We start from the raw sequence: 20491 nt of genomic DNA, 5'->3' as shown, positions 1-20491 counted from the left end.
TAGGCATGCAGAAGATGTGATCAGAGAGGCTGCAATTTTGGCAAACCATTCAAAAAGTTTGGCAATGGTTAAACCACAGCATTTATTCGTTGAACCATGCTCTGGATCACCAGTATGAATAATTCTTGACACCAGACAAAGGCATACACTTGGGTAGGCGATGGCTTAGTGAGGTATCATCATCAAACCATTATCCAGAGACCCATAATGTTCTGGGGACCTGGGTTCGAATCCCTCCATGGCAGATGGTGGAATTTTAATTCAATAAATATCTGGAAATAAGAGTCTAATGATGACCATAAAACGATTTTTTGCTGCTTGGCCTGCTGTGTTCATCCAGCTCGGCACCTTGTTATGTCAGTAAAATCCATCTGGTTCACGAACATCCTTTAGGGGAGGAAACTGCCATCCTTAACTGGTGTGGCCTACACATGACTCCAAACCCACAGCAAATGTGGTTGACTCTGAAATTGCCCTGTGGACAATTAGGGATGGGCAATAAATGTTGGCTTAGCCAGCGATGTTCTCTTTCCATGAATGAATGAATAAATAAATAAATAGAAAAACAAACTTAGCTTGGGTACTTAAATCTTGGGACTTGTGCCAAAATTGGGACTTTGCCCTACAATGGAAGAGAACGAGACTCCATGAACATATTGGCCCTGCAGCATCTTAGGAGCACAAAAGGCTTTTCTGATGAAGGGTCTAGGCCCGAAACGTCAGGATCCTCACCATCACAGGAATGGGAGAGGGGTGAAGCATATCACAGCAGGGTGGTAAGCTCACTGGTTCAGATGAACCATTGAAGACTGTAAACAGTGATAACTCCGGTGTGGGAAGGCTTGTTGCTGGCTTTTTGTGAAAGGTAAACTCTCAAATGGGAAGGTGAACCACAATTCCGTGCATTCAATTCCTTCATTTGATGAACATGACATGCATAAAAACAAAACAAAAATGCAAACACAATTTCTGAAGAAAGATCTGTACCAAAAATGTTAACGCTACCTTCCTCTCTCCACAAATACTACCTGGATCACAGAGTAGTCACGGGTTTGGGGTTAGCCAAAATAAGTCCACAATGGGTGGCTCTAAGTGGAGGGAACCCCTCCAAATTACACTACAGGGTTTTCCCTGAGGTTAAATCAGTACTTTGACAAAATTGATAGTCTATGTTAGTTTGCACAATACTAAAGGGTGGAAAGAAAATATACTTTTTATTCAGGTTCGGGACAGATTACGGCCTAATGAATAACTGTTTTACATGAGAAACAACATGCAGGAAAACATTCTTGTAGACATTTCAGAGAAAATGAACATATCATATAGGGACTGGATCCCATGGAGGAACTCTGAAATGGTAAGGGGTTTTTCCAGTGACACTGTACCACACACTTGTGCTAAGCTTTACAAGTTATTAATCAGTCCACAGTTCTGCGTGCCTTACAGTTCTGTCTACGTCACTTTGAGAACAAACTACAAGGGTGATTGATGGAAGGTACTGGAAGGGTAATGTGATTAATACAGTTTTAACTGGTCGGATGTGGCTTGCTGACTCGAGGGATATTCAAACATGAAAGCAGTTCCTGGATTAGCTGATGTCTAAATACGAAAATGCATGAGAAAACAAGCACTGCATGCATTTGGATACGGATCAGTATATGCTACCAATCACTGAACTCAGGACAAAGCTTTTCCCCAATTACACACCGGAAGCTTCATCAAAACAGAGTGGGAAATATCATCTGATGACAAGGCGGCCGACTCAGTAACGGTGGAGGTTCCAAAATGGTCAACACAACGACCATAGGGAGCAACAAGATAAACTCCGCAGCAAGAGTGTCTTAATATTATAAAGTAATGAGTTTACAACGGACTGCTGAAGCAGGGTTTGGGTACACAGCCATCACACACTCGAGTGTTTCAGGGAAACAGCAGGCCTGGCTCTCTGCCGTCCACCAGCAATACACGTCATCTCAAACTTCATGCATCTGTTTTCAATAACAATGAAAGCAGGGGTTGGTCAGTGCAGAGGTTCCATTTGAAAGACAAGGGTGGGGAGGATCCAGATCCTTTGTACATCGTCAGGACAAACAAATGAAGCACTGAAGCTAACAGTTAAGCTTCCATTTGCATGCACTTACAATGCCACTGATGGGTTGTTTTAGGAGCAATTCCTTCAGAACGTAAAAATCCTGAAGTCATTTTCTAATCCTAGTGGTACCATCCAGTAATACACGCATGCTGTTAACAGCCAGCTCTACCTCACCACAATCATCTCAATCCCTTACACTGTCTTTAAAAGGACAGACTGATTGACCAGAATCCAATACTAGGTCAGCAGAAATACTGGAAAAAAACCCCAAGCTGGCTCTTCCAAACCCACCAAAACTCCGCTTGCTAGCCTCCCACTCTGGCCCACCCCCACCTGGCCGCTGAGGAGACTGAAATAAACTGTGCACAACACAGGCTGATCCTGAGCCAAGCTTCCGACCGCACAACTGCTTGTTGAACAAAATTGCAGATTTTCATGTCTGTAACATTGTCTGACTCAGGCCTCACTCTCAGTCATGTGAGTATGTGATTTAGGAGCTGAAATATGCCTATCGACCCTGGTCCGCCACTCCATATGACCACAACTGTTCTGATTACTCCACATTTAAAACGGCACCCCACCCCTTTATTTGTAAAGATTTTATTCCACAAATGGAAATACCCTTTCAAAAACTTTGACAAGCAGGTTTATTAAGACTGACCAGGCAGTGGACAGGAAGCAAAGATAACAAAGTTCTCAAAAGGGAAGTCAACAGATAATTTGAAAAATAAATTCTTGAAAAGAGCAAAGAAATATCAATGGAATAATATCTAAAACGAGAGCAGGCACTATTCTCTGAATAATCAGTGTGGGTTTAATATCCTACAACCTATTGAAATATGGTTACGCAGTGTAAAAAGCTTTTATCACAAGGTTTTTGATTTATGATGTCGATCTTTTCTCAGAGAGTAGTAAGGGAATGGAATGCTTTGCCTGCAACGGTAGTAGATTCGCCAACTTTAGGTACATTTAAGTCGTCATTGGACAAGCATATGGACGTATATGGAATAGTGTAGGTTAGATGGGCTTGAGATCGGTATGACAGGTTGGCACAACATCGAGGGCCGAAGGGCCTGTACTGTGCTGTAATGTTCTATGTTCTAAACACGCACCTTGTCGAGACCCCTCAGGATCTTAAGTGTTTAAATCAAGCCAAAACTGAAGAAGTTTCAAAGCCTTGCCTTTCCCCATAGGACAATCCAGGTATTAGCCTAGAAAGACTTCCCCAAGCTGTATCAAACACATTGACAGTGTTCCTTACACAAGGGGACCAACGGTATAAACAGAACCACGGATGTGACCTCACCTGTATAACTGTGTCACAATGCCTCTCGCACTAAGCAATAACATTCTATTAGCTTTCCACATTGCACACAGGTTTGAAAAATAAGCCATTTTGCGATTAACATACAAGCACAACAGACCCCTCCACAATCTCTCAAAATTTACGCGCAAATTCACATTTTCCAACAATATAGTGTGTTTGTTAGATCTCCGCCAATCCAAATCCCTGTTCAGTGCCCTTACATCCTTTGAACAACTTACATTCCTATCCTTGTCGTGTTGTCAAATTTAGTAAATATGTCTTCTGCAACTTTATCCAAAGTATTTATATAGATTGTAAGGAGTTGACACCCCAGCACTGACCCTGGTGGAATAATATTCATTACCCTTTGTTAATTGGAAGGAAAGAAACACATTTCTACTTACTCTCCATTTCCTGTTAACCAGTCGATCTTCTCTTCATGTTATGCATTATCTCTTATGTTATGAGCTGTTATTTTACGCAATAACTCTCAATGTGGCACCCTTTTAAATGCCTTCTGGAAATCTAAGTACTATCTCATTTCCTGCTTGAAAAATCTGCAGCCTCAGGACCAGATATTGAGTTTGGTAACTTTAGAGCTTAAGCACCTTCTCCCAAGTCTTTAGCCCAACCTCCACAAACCTCTTGTTTTCACATGGACTGATATCACCACCAAATCATTGTTAATGGTTCCCATTAGCAGGTCTTGATATTCCTAGGTTGACCTTACCCATTTCTTTGTGTGCCCGACTGTTCTCTCTCCCTGAGTTCCAACTTCATCTAACATTTACCCCTCCTCCCACCCCAACTTCAGCATATTAACCAACCTTTGCTTAAGTACAATCAGTTCTGCAGAAGAGTCGCTGGACCCGAAACATTAATTCTGCTTTCTCTCCACAGATGCTGCCAGACCTGTTGTGTTTTCCAGCAATTTCTGTTCTTGTAGCAAGGACCATACATTCCAGGTTTCCCTCCAACTACGGCACATTTTTTTTTCCCCCTCAAGGAACTTCAACAAATTGGTGAAATGTGACTTTCTCAAAGCCATGCAACTCTGCCTAATTACCTTGAAGATGCCTACGTGCCCTGCTACAGTGTGTTTTAAAACAGCATCCAACTTCCTTCCTATCTCACTTATTAAGCTAATCTATCTCCTGCCTCACTCCCTTTTTGAATAAGGTAGTTACACTCACTATTTTCCATTCTAATGGAAATCCCCCAGAATCTTAGAAAATTAAAACCACTCCATCAACTATCTCATTAGCCACTCATTTTAAGATTTAAGAAGGAATTCTCTTAGGGGCGTGTAGACTTGTCAGCTACAGCAAGAGAATTTGATCGGTATCAACTCCTTGATTATTGTAATTTGCTTGAGCTCCTTCCTCCCTCTCATTTCTTGATTTCTAGGTATTTTGGGAATGTTACATGTATATTGTGGAATGAAGACTGATGGACTGATGGAGAATGATGGGCGGCACGGTGGCTCAATGTTTAGCACTGCAGCCTCACAGTGCCAGGGACCTGGGTTCAATTCCACCCTCAGGCAACTGTCTGTGCGGAATTTGCACATTCTCCTAGTGTCTGCATGGGTTTCCTCCGGGTTCTCCGGTTTCCTCCCACTGTCCAAAGATATGCAGGATAGGTGGATTGGCCATGCTAAATTGCCCGTAGTGTTCAGGGGTGTGTGGGTTATAGGGGGATGGGTCTGGGTGGGATGCTCCAAAGGGTGGTGTGGACTTGTTGGGCCAAAGGGCCTGTTTCCACACTGTAGGGAATCTAATCTAAAAAAATACCCACTCAATTAATCTTCCATCTCCTTATTTTCCGTTACTACTTCTCTAAACTCACTTTCTATAGGACCAACCCTGAGGGAGGGTCACCAGACCTGAAATGTTAACTCTGTTTTATTTTTCTTCACAGATGCTGCCAGGCCTGCAGAGCCTATCCAGCAACTTTGGGCTTTATTCCACAGATGGAAGGCTGGCTTCCATGACAGTCTGGACTGTGCACACCACCTTCTGTAGTTTCTTACAGACCTAGGCAGAGCAGTTACCATACCAGGCTGTGATGCACCTGGACTGTAAGCTTTCAATAGAGCATCTTGTAGATGTTAGTGAGGGACCTTATAGACATGCCAAATTTCCTGAGCTGCATGAGGAAGAGGAGGCATTGTTATGCCTTCTTGACTGCAGCATCTGCATGGAAGGTCCAGGGCAGGTTGTCAGTTATCGTTTATATTTCGAGCTAGCTCTCTCTCATACTCTACGTTTGCCCTCCTTACTAATCTTTTAAATCTTTGCTTTTTCTTACATTCTGTCCAACTTTCTGACCTGGCACTTACCTTTCTTCAATTATATGCTGTTTCTTTAAGTTTGATACTTAGGGTTAGGCTTAGTTTTTTTTAAGTTAACCATAAATGGTAGGTTGGAATTTTTCTCTCTCATTAGAATGCCTCTATTTGCTGTATCTCTTTTCCTCATCATCCTGCTCAGAGACGTTATTACACACCACTGGTCCAGGTGGGGCTTGAAGCCAAGTTTCTCAATCCAGGCATAAGGAAGTTACCCCTGCACCACCAGAGGGTCCACAATTCTTTGAACTGCATTATCCTCTTAAATATCTGTGACTCCATCTGTATTGACCTCCCCTGTAATCTCGTTTGCTAGTTCTCTTCAGCTAGTTATACTTGCATTCTCATTTAAGTGCTTCTATTTAAGTTTAAAATACTAGTCTTGGACCTAACAGTCATTTCCTCAAGCTGAATATAAAATTCAAATAATACCGTGTTTTGCTGCTACCTCAGTGTGATTTCACAATGACATTATTAACTAATCTATTCTGTTGCACCACACCAGGTCTAGTAAAGCCTGCTCTCTGATTTTCCTCGCATATACTGGAGGCACTGCCCTAAAAGTAGTATATGGGCCTCTCATCTATGCTACTTTGGCCCATCTGAATTTGCCGGTCTATATATAGATTAAATCCTCCCCAACAGTTGTCCTAGCCTTCCGACAAGCTCTGATTATTTCTTCTTTTGTTTAGCATCCTAGTACTATTTTGTTATTAATTCATAATATGTGGGAATTCCTCATTGCCCATCCCTAGTTGCTCTTTAGGTGTTGCTTAGCTAATTTCTTGAACTGCTGCAATACAGTTGGCATAGGTGAACCCACAATGCAGTTACAGAGATGGTTCCAGGCTTTTGACCCAGCAACACTGACCGGTGGTATATTTCTAATGCAGGATGGTGAATGGTGAACTGGCCACATGGTGACATTGACTTGAATCTGCTTCCCTAAACCAGTCTGCCTTTCCACCTCACTTTCCTCCTTTAAATGTACTATTTAAGCCTTTTCTCTTCAGCCAAGATTTTGATTATAATTTCCACCTTTGCCTTAATATTTCCTTGTGTGGTTCAGTGTCAGATTTTGTTTGTTAATGCCTCTTCCATCCACAAGGTTCCAGCAATTGTAATTCTCTCAGTGGCTTAACTGAGTCACATTCCTCTGTTATCTTCTGAAGGTGTTTGTCAATTGTAGTTAGCGTGACTGTGACCGTCTGCTTTTCCTCTTTCATTGTTCGAACCATCTTTTCTCCAAACTGGTAATTATCTGCAAATGGGAGCCCCTGTCCTCTCATTAACTACTTCTAACTGAAGAATTAAGTTTGATGCCTGTTAAACCCCATGGCATTTGAAATGCTTGATGATCTTTGACTCAGCTGTCCATCAAGCAGTAAATCTATTCACATTTTTTTTAAAAAAGGTATTTACTGCTTTTTTCTGTTTTGTGCTCTCCCTGTCATTCTAAGCTTAGTCAGCAGGCAGACAAGTTGCTTACAAGCCTTGGGCAATGCTGCTGGTTGCTAAAATATCTATGATTGATGATGAATTTTTGCCATATTCTCTTTATCTCCGCGGGGCCCAAGGATATGATGGCGAGACACTAAGAAGTCACTGTATGGAGAATCACAAGCACCGACACATCTCAATTGCTTTGAAATGCAGTGCATTTGCACCACACTACCTATCTACATCAAACATGCACACTTTGAATCTGACCTCTAACTTCATCATTCATCAGCTTTATCACTTGTTTTGAATCCCCTTCAATTGTTTGCTTTCTCCCATTTTCTCTTGAAAACTTGGGACTGCTCAATGCAGTGGGATTCCACAGCCACTAAGTATAATCCTATAACATGACATGCATTTCTTCATCCACAGGTTGGTCCATTGAGATCTGCTGAATCAACACAGACGGATTGCTGCCGTCTGGAGGAATGAAACTAACCTCTCAGTTAGACATAAAAGATTGTATGCCTGTATTTTGAAGAAGAACAGACAAGTTCTGCTGGTGTCCTGGTCAACCAGCATCACTAAAACAGATCACTCAGTTATTTAAAATTGAGGGAGCATACTGAGGGAAAATTGGTTACCGTGTTTCGGACATTAAATAAGTTACGTTGAAGTCCTTCATCGGTAGTAGAGCACTTTGGGATATAACTGAGGTTCACTGCATAAACGTATGACTTTCTTCCACAGATTGAATCCAAGTGAGATCTAATCCATGGATTTATGTAGCTACTAATCTAACTTAGTGAACTAGTGTGGAACTCTTAATTGCAAAACTTCCTTCACCACCTGGGTAGATGTTTCAAACAACTGTACCCAAAAACAGAAAACTAAAAGGATCTTCTTTACTTATTTCAAGTTTCCTGTTGTCTAATTGGTGCAGAATCAATAGCTCAAACTCATGATTGCTTCGGCAGTGAAAGGAGTTCCATGTGAACAGTTCCATCGCATTCATGAGAACAGAAAATATGAGACTGCTCAGACATGCAAATAATTACTCCAGAATCTTCACTCCAGAAACTCGGGAGCTGTGTAGGGAACAAAAGATGAGCTTTGTCCTAATTTTGTCTCAATTATTTCTTTTTATAATTTCATTAAAATGGTGCTGAATTGAGGCGACTTATAAACAGTGCATTGTATTTTCATAAATATAAGTGACAGTAAATTACTATTCCATTCTAAGGGCACACAGCAATGAATATAAGGTGCACTCAAAATTCTACAATTACCTTAAATCAACCTACACCCATGTAATTGCAACACATACCCTTCTTGCTCAATCAAAATGGCCCTTTCCAAACTGGGCTTGGCGAGGCATCCTCACGGCCCAGCAGGGTGGTGTCTCGGCCTGGCACGGCCTCACTGCGGTCCTCTAGTCTTGACGTGACTCCAAAGTGGTCTCTCAGCCTTGAGAATCTCAGGTTGAAGCCTGGCACAGCCTGGGGTCAAGGCCCAGTGTGGATGGGAAGTTTGGAGCCTGCACAGACTGGGTTGGAAAGACCATTGCTCTGAACTTTTATTTCTCTATTTTCTAATTTATTCCTAGACTCTGTACTGTGGGAATTATTTTTTCTTAATTTTCAAATTACTTTTCCAAAGAATGTGTACTGAAGAACTCGCACCCAGGTATATTTGTACCTAAGATGGTGCCACAAGTGGTGGCATGTAAACGTTTCACTGTACTCTTCTGTGTATGTATGACAATAAAGTTCATTCAATTCTGCTCACATTTTCTACAAGCAGAATGGGAAAATAAATGCGTCTCGCTGAAAGTAACTGGGGTACAAAAGGAGGAATTATTGATTTGAAGGTCAGGAGTCTAAGATATCTGGTAAAGTCTTCGCTGTTCAAAATTTAGCTTCTTTCATTTGGTGATGCCATTAATGTGTGCATGGTTTGCTCTCCTCAACTAACATAAATGAAACCTGAATATCAACTTCAGGTTCTTTATTGGTTCTATTTGTATACATCCAAAAAGTACACCAGTTTCAGGGGTTTCAAAAAGGAAACTAACAGCGATGCAAGAAAATTTTGATGGCTGTAACGGGAAAGGCAATGCCAACCATTCACACAGAGTCAGCAACTAAACACTCTGCTCCTGTGATCTGTCTCCATGAGGCCAAATGGCTTCAGTGAAAATCAATCCACTTGGCATCATCCTATGTTCTTGCATTATTAGGAGCACAGCTCGTTTAGTTTAATGAGATAGTCATTGGCTAATAAAGAGATTCAAGCCCTGTAGTGTTACAAAGAACTCCTGTTAACATGATTGTAAGGAACAGTGGCAGCACAGAGCTACACACATAATGAGGGAGTTACAGACTCAATAGAAGATGACCACATTGGAAAAAAATGCAAACGTGAATAAATCATTTGATATCACTTGGTGTTAAACACTCAGGGACACACCCTTATTGTCTTCATGCTGAATAAAACTAGGGATTTTTATTTAGAAATGAGAAGTTTACATAGGAAGCTCAAGCAGAAATATTTCACGTGATAACACCTATCAAATACACATTATAGAGTGCCTCATCGAAACAAATAAACTAAGTGAAGCAAAATTTCTGGAGAAAGAGGAACTTAGACTTGATAAAAATGAAGGCGAAGGGGAAATTGAAATTAAGGTCAACTAAAAAATAAGGTTTTTTTTAAATAATTCAAGTTGCCTGCTCTCTGGTCACAAAATGTCTATGTTTCCACTTCCCTTCAATTCAACACATTGTCAAAAATAACCCCTGCTTTTACATTCTTGTCACACTCTTCCTGTACTCTTGGAGTCAAAGGGCTGACCCTGGCTGGTCCGCTGGTCAGGTCAGTACTGCCGTACACAAGATGGGCTGCTGACAAACTTGTCAAACTCAACACTGCTTAGGCCATGTGCACTGAAGTTAGTGGAAAATGCCTTACGTGATACATCACATGAACATATTTACAAGTTGGCTAAACAGTTTGCAATGCAGGATGATGCCAACGCCTTGGCTTCAAACCCTGCAGCGGCCAAAGCCTCTTTCTCAACCCCTCTCGTTACATGAGCACTGATGACCCTCAGGTTAAGTCAGCACTAGTCATCTCTCTCTCTGACATGAGCACAGTATCATGGGAGTATGGAAACTTTACTGTCTTTATATTTACTACTATTCAGCATCTGAGGTAGCGCGATACTCCCAACAATCGGATAACACTTGCATGCTCTGCTACTTGTCAGCATTTTGCTCGCAAATGCATGCAAATTGAAATTAGGTTTATTGTCATGCCTACTCGAGTACAGGAATACAATGAAATGTTTACAATATCGCCCCACACGAAGCCATCTTGGGTACAAAGTACCTTGGTACAAATCTTAGAAACAAACTAGAGACATAAAGTAAAAAGAAGTTAATGTTAAAAATGACGACAAGTAAACACTGTGATTTGTGTATTGAGACCACATTTGTGCCTACAACTCAGTTTTTAAGTTGTATTCCCCAGTTTTACATAGCTCAGAGTGAATGTGTAGGACAACTCAGGCTTAGTGCACTCTCTCCCCAAACAAGGACCATGGAAACCAACACTTGGAAAGGTCAAAGTCAGCCTGTGCTGCACCATGAACGCGAGGGCTACACAGAAAATCAAATCATGTCAATATAATTGCTAGTGCATCCTCTGTATCCCTTCTCCTCCCCACATACAGAGTCAAAAAACAAAAGGTGTAAGTTTAATCATGCTGAATTCAGGGCACAGCAGTGGTTACAACTTCTCATTATCACAAGTCAGCAACTATCCGGGCTCTCTGGAAAGCATTAACTGATTACAGGCTGCCAGGGCAAGCTGCCACTGCGATTCGCCTCAACGCAGTCTCAGGGCAACGGGAAACGAGGTCGAGTGGAAGAGCAGCAATTAGTGAATCTGAAATTCCTGACGGATGGTCAGGATGAGACGTGTAATTAGCCACAGCTGTTAGTCAAGACAAGATGTACTTAAGGTCGAGAAATGTGAAAAAGTCTGAGCTGAACCACAGCCTCAGCCAGAAACATCCACTCAGCTTTAACATTTGCTGTTTCTCAAGCAGTTGAGACGACGCCTGTGTTACAAGTGTGGTACATTCATTAAAACAAATTAATACATCAAATCAAATGATTCCTGGATGCTGAATTCTCATTAGACATAAATGAGTCAAAAGGTTAAATGTACGCATTCTTTCAGAAACTTGTTTTAAAGTCAAGGGTAACCTGTAATTATTGAAAAACATCAGCAAATGGGACAAGACTCTGGGAAAAGAATTTTTTTTTAAAATAAGAAACTTTTGGACTGAACATGGATGGAAAAACGACACACTAAACTGCAGCAGACAGAACCGCTCTTGGAGGGCTGCTTCCCACAGACTCATTAAAAGGATTCTATCTGACTGACCCTAAGGTCAAAGGTTTATGATAATTTATGAGGGCACCCATTTTGTCAGTGTTAAAGGGGAACAATACCCTGGAGGGAGCAAGGCCTTAGATTCCAACTGCTCATGCCAGAAACAACAGTGGAAATTTGAGTTTAAAGGATGACCCGGGGGGGGGGGGGGGGGGGGGGGGGGGGGGAGTGGGTACTTTCTATTTTTTGAGGGTCAAAGGACAGTCTCAAGTATCTGCTCAAAGGGCAAATCTGTTTCCAGCTGATTGCATGGCAACTGGCACCTTTACAACCCGCTCCTGACTCCCGGTCCCAGCACTCAAAAGCAAATAAAAATCTCAGCAAAGCTGAGCCAGCAGCTCTTGTTGACTTGGTGCCTGCTCTCAGACTGCATTGGAACCTGACCTGCAGGGTCGCATGCTCCACACAGCAGCTGTTACCAGATGTGCAGAGGGGTGCCTCTCCCTGCTTTGTTGGTGGGGGGGAGGGGGGGGAAAAGGTGGGAATAACACCAGCTTTTGGAACCTCACCTCTTCTTCAGGTGTTAGGCCTCCTTAGGTTAGGTTTGCAGCTGTCTGCACGATGCTCACTTCATCAATGAGATCTTCTCTGATTTAGCTTGAAACTTGTTCTCAAGCGAAAATTCCCAACTTGTCCTCCTTCCAGTATCCCTCCCACACATACTAATCCTTTTCCTCCCCTCATTAACCATCTATTCAAGCTAGAGGTGAAGATGATGAGAACTATCCAGAACAATGGTGCGTTTACTCATACAGAATGGAAACAGGCCAAGCCACTTTGGAAACACTCAGTCTCTTGTCAAAACTAACCGTTTTTACTTAAATCTGGCAGCGACTTCTTAACAATGTAACCAGATTGTCAGAGACTTCAGCTGTTGCCTGCACGTCACACAGATGGATACAGTGTAGGGCTCAGGGTCATTACTGAATCATAGCCTGTTTATAGCACGGGAGGCCATTTGCCTTACCATGTCCATGGTCAACCTCCTGTGCTTTCTTTCTCTGTCATCTCCCAATTTTGTTTTTCTCCCAAGGCATTTTCCAACCTCCATTTGAAAGCCACAATTGAATTTGCTTCCACCACACCCTCAGAATGCGCACCGCAGATCCTAAACACTTGTTATATAATAGACCTCTTCCACACCTCCCTGCTGCCTCTTTTGATTCCTCACCTTAAGTCTGATTCCTGACCGATATGGGAACGTTTTCTCTCTGACGATACCCCTCATGATTCTGAACACCTCTAAATCAATCGTCTCTCAGTCTTCTATTCTTTAAGGAAAACAGAGCCAGTTTCTCCAACTGACCCACAAAACTGAGGGCCCTCAGCCTTGAGTTATTGATATAAATCTCTTCTGTATTTTCTCTAAAACCTTCATATCCTTTACAAACATAATGCCTGGAACGCTTATGGTGAGGCAGAACCAGAGTTTTATAAGGATGCAAATGGTGTGTCCTCTCTGCCTCTATTTACAAGATTCTGCTTGCACTCTCACCCATTTTCTGAATGCATCTTGGCACCTTCAAGGATTTTGTGCACAAATTACCCCAGATCTTTGTTCCTGCTCCCCTTTTGGATTGTTACTGTTATTTTGTACTGTTGTTCCTCATTCTTCTTCCCAGAATATGTGATTTTTCATGGTTTTCTATATTCAGTTTAATTGGCCACACACCTGTACTTCCATCTAGCCAGTCAATATTATCTTACAGCCAATCAGTATATTTCTTATGGCTCACAATAATTTCAAAAGGTGCAGAAGAAAGTATGTCTTGGACACCCAAGTTCAGGTCATTAGGTACACGAAGGAAACAATGGCTCTAGTACTGACCCCTAGGCCACAGTGTATACCTTTCTCTAGTCTGAGAAATAACCATTCACCACTTCACTGTTTCGTTGCCTCATCTTCACCATCCCACTTCCTACAGACTAAGGGGGTGGCCATGGGTACCCGCACGGGCCCAAGCTATGCCTGCCTCTTCGTAGGTTACGTGGAACAGTCCCTCTTCCGTACCTACACTGGCCCTAAACCCCAACTCTTCCTCGGTTACACTGACGACTGACTCCTAGCGGAGGCTTGGAGACCGCTTTGCAGAACACCTACACTCGGTTTGCAATAAACAACTGCACCTCCCAGTCACAAACCATTTCAACTCCCCCTCCCATTCCTCAGACAACATGTCCATCCTGGGCCTCCTGCAGTGCCACAACAATGCCACCCAAAGGTTGGAGGAACAGCAACTCATTTTCTACTTGGGACCCCTGTAGCCCAATGGTATCAATGTGGACTTCACCAGCTTCAAAATCTCCCTTCCCCCTACTGCATCCCAAAACCAGTCCAGCTTGTCCCTGCCTCCCTAACTTGCTCTTCCTCTCACCTATCCCTCCTCCTACCTCAAGCCGCATCCCCATTTCCTACCTACTAACCTTACCCCAACCCCTTGACCTATCCATCCTCCCTGGACTGACCTATCTCCTCCCTACCTCCCCACCTACACTCACCGTTACTGGCTCCATCCCCACCTCTTTAACTTGTCTGTCTCCACTCCACCCTATCTTCTCCTCTATCCATCTTCTATCCACCTTCCCCTCTCTCCCTATTTATTTCGGAATCGACCCCCCTCCCCCATTTCTGAAGAAGAGTCTAGGCCCGAACGTCAGCCTTTCCTGCTCCTCTGATGCTGCTTGGCCTGCTGTGTTCATCCAGCTCTACGCCTTGTTATCTCACCACTTCACTGTTTCTTGCCATTCTGCCAACTGAGTGTCCATGCTGCCACCATCCTCTTTATCCCATGGAGCTTCATCTTTACCACCAAGTCTGTTATTTGGCAAATCAAATGGCCTTCAAAGGTCCATGTATAACACATCAATCACATTGCTTCATCAACACTCTGTGATCTCATCGAAACACTCAATCAAGTTAGTTTACCTCATTAGCCTTTAACAAATCCATGCTGGCTTTTCTTAATCGTTCTGTTCTTGTCCAAGTCACCATTAATTGTGCAGTGAATTAGCATTCCTAAAAGCGTTTCCACCACTAATATTATAGACAGCTGCAGAGTTCATCTTTTCACAAGTCAGGAGTGTGACAGAGTACTATCCACCTCCCTGCATGGTTGTCCTCCAACAATACTCCCAAAGCTCAACACTATCCAGGACAAAGTAGCCCAGTTCACTGGCCCCACGTCCACCATTTCATATATCCGCAGCTTCCCCAACCACTAGAGCACACCTAAGAAATACAGTGCTGAAACCTGCCATATCTCCTTTAACTGCACCTTCAAAACCCATAACCTCCTCCATCTACATGGACAGGGGCAGCAGATCCACAGGAATGTACCATCTGCTAGATCTCCTCTCAAGTCACACTGCTTTCTGACTTGGAAATATATTGCTTTTCCTCCACAGCCTCTGCGTCAAAATTCTGGAGCTGTTACTGATGGTACCACCCACAGACACACACTCTGCTCCATGCATGCTCACGATGACTTATTCCTCCTCCTCCTCTCTCAATCTCAATTTCACTTCACAGCTACTGGCATTGTTCCCCCGACATTAGGTCATGATGAATGAGTCAGGACCCACTTCAACACAACATTAGGAAGACAGAAGTCCTGTTCCTGTGACATGAATCAAACACTGCTTGCAAGACAGTCTTGGCTTTAATTTAATCTCCCCTGCCTGGTTCTCTCTCTCGGGTTGGCCCAGGTCACCTGAATTTTTGCTGCACCAAACAATACTCTGACGTCCTGAACAGCACATCCTCTTTAATCACAAAGTCATTGCTTTCTGTTTTGCAGCACTATCCACCCTGCCCTCCATTGTTAACATTAATGTCACAGCTACTATTTACAACTCCAAATATACTTGTTGCTGCTCATCTTTCCAAAATGTATTTATTGTATTCTGCCCATCTTCATGAAGTTTGCTGAAATTTACTTTGACGAAATTTACTAGTTTCCCTCTACCTTTCTATTTCAAGTTTAAATTCCCGCTTTGGTCTCTCTCGTTTGCCCTCTGCAATCTGCTTTTGGTCTTTTTACCCACATTGTCTGTCCATTTTTGTTCTCAGGTGCCTCACGAGTTAATTTTCTGCTCCAAAAGGTCCATGTTACTGTTTTTTTTTCCCCAAATCCCCACTGTGTGGAAACAGGCCCTCCAGCCCAACAAGTCTACACCAACACTCACAGCATCCCACCCAGACCCACTCTCCCTATAACTTAACGTAATCTACACATTCCCATGGTTAATTTAGCATGGGCAATCCACCTAGGCTGCACACCTTTGGTCTGTGGGAGGAAACCGGAGCACCCAGAGGAAACCCACGCAGACACGGGAGAATGTGCAAACTCCGCAAAGAGAGGGTAGAATCAAACCTGGGTTCCTGGCGCTGTGAGGCAGCAGGGCTAACCACTGAGCCACTGTGGCTGTGTTTGGATTCACGTTAGCACTCTCCCACCCAGACAGAGTCACCACTGAAAGCCATCAGCTTCCATCCACTACTTGACTTGACTGACAGGCCGGTGTTCTTACTTTCATTTTCATCTGAATTGGAAATATTTTTCTTACTTTGACTAACCGTTCAAGGTGAGATTCTCACTAGGCAAGTTGCTCAGTAAGATGGATTATTGCTCGTTTGTTACCTTATGAATTACACATCTCGCTTTCCTAACATGCAACTTCATATCCTACTACCCACCGCATGCCGAGAATTCTTGGCATAGAGCAGGTACCTAGTGATTCACCTTGTCACTTCCTTGCAAAGGATCTCTAAGTTGGACTCCTGGCATCAACATTTCAGGGCATGCTCCATGGGCACCAACCACATGTAGTCCAAGTCCATGGATACTGGCACTGATATGAACCAGCCTCTCAGCAATCTTATGGCATAACTCCAATCCACATATAGGACACTTCTACTTAGCAGTGCTGCAGCTAGGACATGCACCCAGTGCATGGACTAGAGCAGACTGCATCTTGCTTGCTCTCTCTCAGTCGCACTCACTCTGATCCTATTTGGATGTGCAGAGCTCTGTCTTGCCTTCCTTTTTGCACCTTTCCCCTCAGCCAGAGATACCAGGCTCACAGTACGAGGGCCGCTAAGCTCAACCACAAAGCTTTGACCCTGCCGTGGCTATCAGCTGGCCTCAGGCAAGTCAGAGGGGATGACTTTTGGTCAGGGGTCCAGGGACAATAAGTCAAGGGCAGCCTCCGTTACCAGTCCACAGGCTCGGACAGTCAGCCATCGAGCCACTCAGAGTCAGGATTCTCGCCACATAATGGGTTGGACAGCCCACCACATGGCTTGACTTTTTCTGCCCTGTTTAGGGCCACTTTCACCCTGGAATGAGGAGGGAGGAGGTGTGGAGTAGGCCTTATAGACGATATAAATGGTGGCAGTGGGGAGATTTCTTAAGCAACTGAATAAGCATGCAAGGCTTTGAGGTGGGTCGAGGTGGATGGCAACGAGTGAGGGAAGATGTTGCAGGCAACAGTGAAAGTGGTACAGCTTGAGTCTTGGGGGAGTTGGTTGCAGTAGCAGAGTTATATCTGGGACAAAGGTGGTTAGCTCTGGACTGACAGTGCTTATCCAGGTACACAACGGGATCTTAAAGATGGCACTTACACACCTAGGGTGCTAGTCAATCCAGTGGGTAGCTCTTCTGGTGCTGATGAATGGTAGAGTGGAGCTAGCAGTGCAGGCAGGTAGGTAGTTCATGCATAACGAGTCTAATAATGAGTTAACGAGTAATACTTTTGGTACGATACAAGAAGAGGCCTCACAAAAAGCCGCAGAGAGAAACTCTCCATGCAACTTGATTAAACTGGCAGTCGGCCAACAAAAAATGTAAGATTCAGCTGAACTACCCTCCAAATCAATTGAAAAACGTGATCTGTTATCACAAAAGAAATTTAACATCCCACAAATGTGAAATTAAGTTTTTCAGGGACAGCAAAGCCAAACATCAGTGATTACTAACTTAGCACATTGTTGAATGGTGTAACTGGGATTTTTAACTAAGTATAAAAGTTTTGCAAGGGCTTTCACAGCAAGACGTTTAACATAGAACAGCCAAGTTCAGCTCCTATCTGAGAGCTTCTTGTTTTCAAGTCAGATGGTGCGCCCTATGAGGAAGTGTAAAACTGCTGACAAATCTTCCAATTTCCTGCGTAACGTGCTATTGCCAGAAATTGCTGACAGTTTGCCATCACTACTAGCATGAAATCTGGATCAATTCTCTTCCTTGGAGCTTTTTTAAAAAAACCTCGAGGCCGCTAAACACAGGAGCAGAAGTAGCCAGTCTATCAGCCATTCAATGAAATCACGGCTGACCAGACAACCCTCAAAGTCAATTTTCCAGCTTTCTCCCCATAACCTTTGATTCCCTCACTGAGTAAAAATAAAATCAGTCTATTTCAGCCTTGAATATACCTAATGGCCCAACTTCAACAGCCCTTTGTGGTAAAAGATTACACAAATTCCCTCAGAGAAGAAATTTGTTATCTCCAGTCTTAAAATATAGAACCACAGAAACCTACAGTGTGGAAGGAGGCCATTCAGTCCATGCAGTCCACATTAACCCTCAGAAGACCAACCTACCCAAATACACCCCCCTACCCTATCCCTGTAATCCTGCATTTCCTATGGCTAACCCAGCTAACTGAACATCCCTGGACACAATGGACAATTCAGCATGGCCAATCCACCTAACCTTCACATCTTTGGACTGTGGGAGAAAACCGGAGCACCCGGAGGAAACCCACGCAGACATGGGGAGAATGTGCAAACGCCACACAGACAGTCACCCGAGGATGGAATCGAACCCGGGTCCCTGGTGCTGTAAAGGCAGCAGTGCTAACCACTGAATCATTTTCCCTTTGGTCCTAGGCTTACCTACAAGGGAAAACAACTTCTCCATATTTACTCTTGTCAAGCCCCCCAAATAATGTTGTATATTTCAATCAGGTCATCTCTCATGCTTCTCCATTCCAATAAGTACAAACCCAACCTACTCAACCGCCCTCATAAGACAGCGCCTCTATATCTCCATGTACTAGCAAACCCTCTCTGGACTCTCTCCAATGTCAGTATATCTTCCCCTACTTAAAGGGATCAAAGCTGCTAATAGCATTCCGGCTGTGATTTGCCTAGTGCCTTTAATTTCATTTTCACGAGACCTCCTTGTTTTTATACACCATTTCCTTTGAAATCAAGATGAACATCCCATTCGCCTTACCTATTAGCTGCAGAGCATCGACACGAGTTTTTTTGTGATTCGTGCACCAGGATTCCCACATCCCTTGTGCTGCAGCTTTCTCCATGTAAATAATATTCATCTCTTTCATTAGCAAGTTTTGAGAAGATTTGTAGCTCAGGTTGAGGTTCTGGATGTGAGCTTGCTCGCTGAGCTGGAAGGTTCGCTTTCAGACGTTTCGTCACCATACTAGGTAACATCATCAGTGAGCCTCCGACGAAGCGCTGGTGTTATGTCCCGCTTTCTATTTATCTGGTTAGGTTTCCTTGGGTTGGCGATGTCATTTCCTGCGTTGGTGATGTCATTTCCTGTTCTTTTTCTCAGGGGGTGGTAGATTGGTTTGGGGCCAATGTGTTGCTGGAAACAAACACATCGGCTCCAAATCAATGTGTTTGTTTCCATCAACACATTGGCTCCAAATCAATCTACCACCCCCTGAGAAAAAGAACAGGAAATGACATCACCAACGCAGGAAATGACATCGCCAACCCAAGGAAACCTAACCAGATAAATAGAAAGCGGGACATAACACCAGCGCTTCGTCGGAGGCTCACTGATGATGTTACCTAGTATGGTGACGAAACGTCTGAAAACGAACCTTCCAGCTCAGCAAGCAAACTCACATCCAGAATCTCTCTCATTCTTCTTGCCAAAGTGCATAACCTTCCATTTTCCCACATTAAATTTCACATGCCGAACCTTTGTCCATTTGTCCAAGCCTGTCTATATCCCACTGTTGACGTTGTGTCATCGTCACCACTTGCCTTCCAACTGACCTTTGGGTCATTGGTAAACTTGTCGTCAGTAAATTCACTCTGGTCATCCAAGTCGTCAACATATTTCTAAATACTTGTGGATCTAGCACTGGTCACTATGGCACTCCACTTGTTACAGATTACCATCTGATTGTTGCCTGGTAACGTCTCTTTTCTCCCAACTACCTCTTTCATTAATTAGCCAATCCTTTGCCCACTCTAATAGGTTACCCTTAACACTATGGGCTCTTAACTTATCAAGCACTCTACTGTGTGTAACTTTATCATAAATCCTGCATAAACATTATGTCTTTCCCTCACAGAATCTGCAACATAATGCCCCAAATCAAGCACGGTTAATAACTGGGAATAAATAACTCTTAATAAATACGGCTCATCTGTTGGCTACATGTGAGACTTCATTTTCTGGCATCTCTAAGGCCCAGAATAAGCACAGCATAAAATTTCTCTTCTGTCAAATGCTTTGAGAGATCTGAATAAGTACTGCACAAGATGCAATTTCAACTGTTCTGTGAATGATAACAAAGGAATATACCCACACATCCTCATTGTTTCAAATCAGAATAAATTCTACATTTTGTTGCTGAAGGTGTGTTCTTTACAGGAGCCCTATTAATGTAACAACTTTGAGCTTTTTCCTGCCAGTCATTTGTTTCTGAGATGCAGTCTATCAATTGGGTTAAGAAACAAATGCTGGATGGCAAGTTACTCTGTATTTCAGGTTTACATTCAGTAGTAGCTGCCACACTACTTACCTAGTTTTATTTTCAGATCACTAACACCAATTGTACAACCTCAGACTCACTTGGCAAA

At 43.2% G+C, this 20491-nt stretch overlaps 1 protein-coding gene across 3 annotated transcripts in view; it reads right to left on the bottom strand.

The window, feature by feature from the left end:
- dgkza (diacylglycerol kinase, zeta a) overlaps positions 1 to 20491 on the bottom strand; it is a 616491-nt gene that overhangs the window by 154084 nt on the left and 441916 nt on the right. The gene's annotated exons all lie outside the window — the stretch shown is intronic.

This window comes from Stegostoma tigrinum, chromosome 17 (genome assembly GCF_030684315.1).
Source record: "Stegostoma tigrinum isolate sSteTig4 chromosome 17, sSteTig4.hap1, whole genome shotgun sequence".
Classification (NCBI taxonomy): domain Eukaryota; kingdom Metazoa; phylum Chordata; class Chondrichthyes; order Orectolobiformes; family Stegostomatidae; genus Stegostoma; species Stegostoma tigrinum.
Note: the sequence above shows the minus strand (reverse complement) of the source record. Positions and strands in the feature narration are given on the sequence as shown.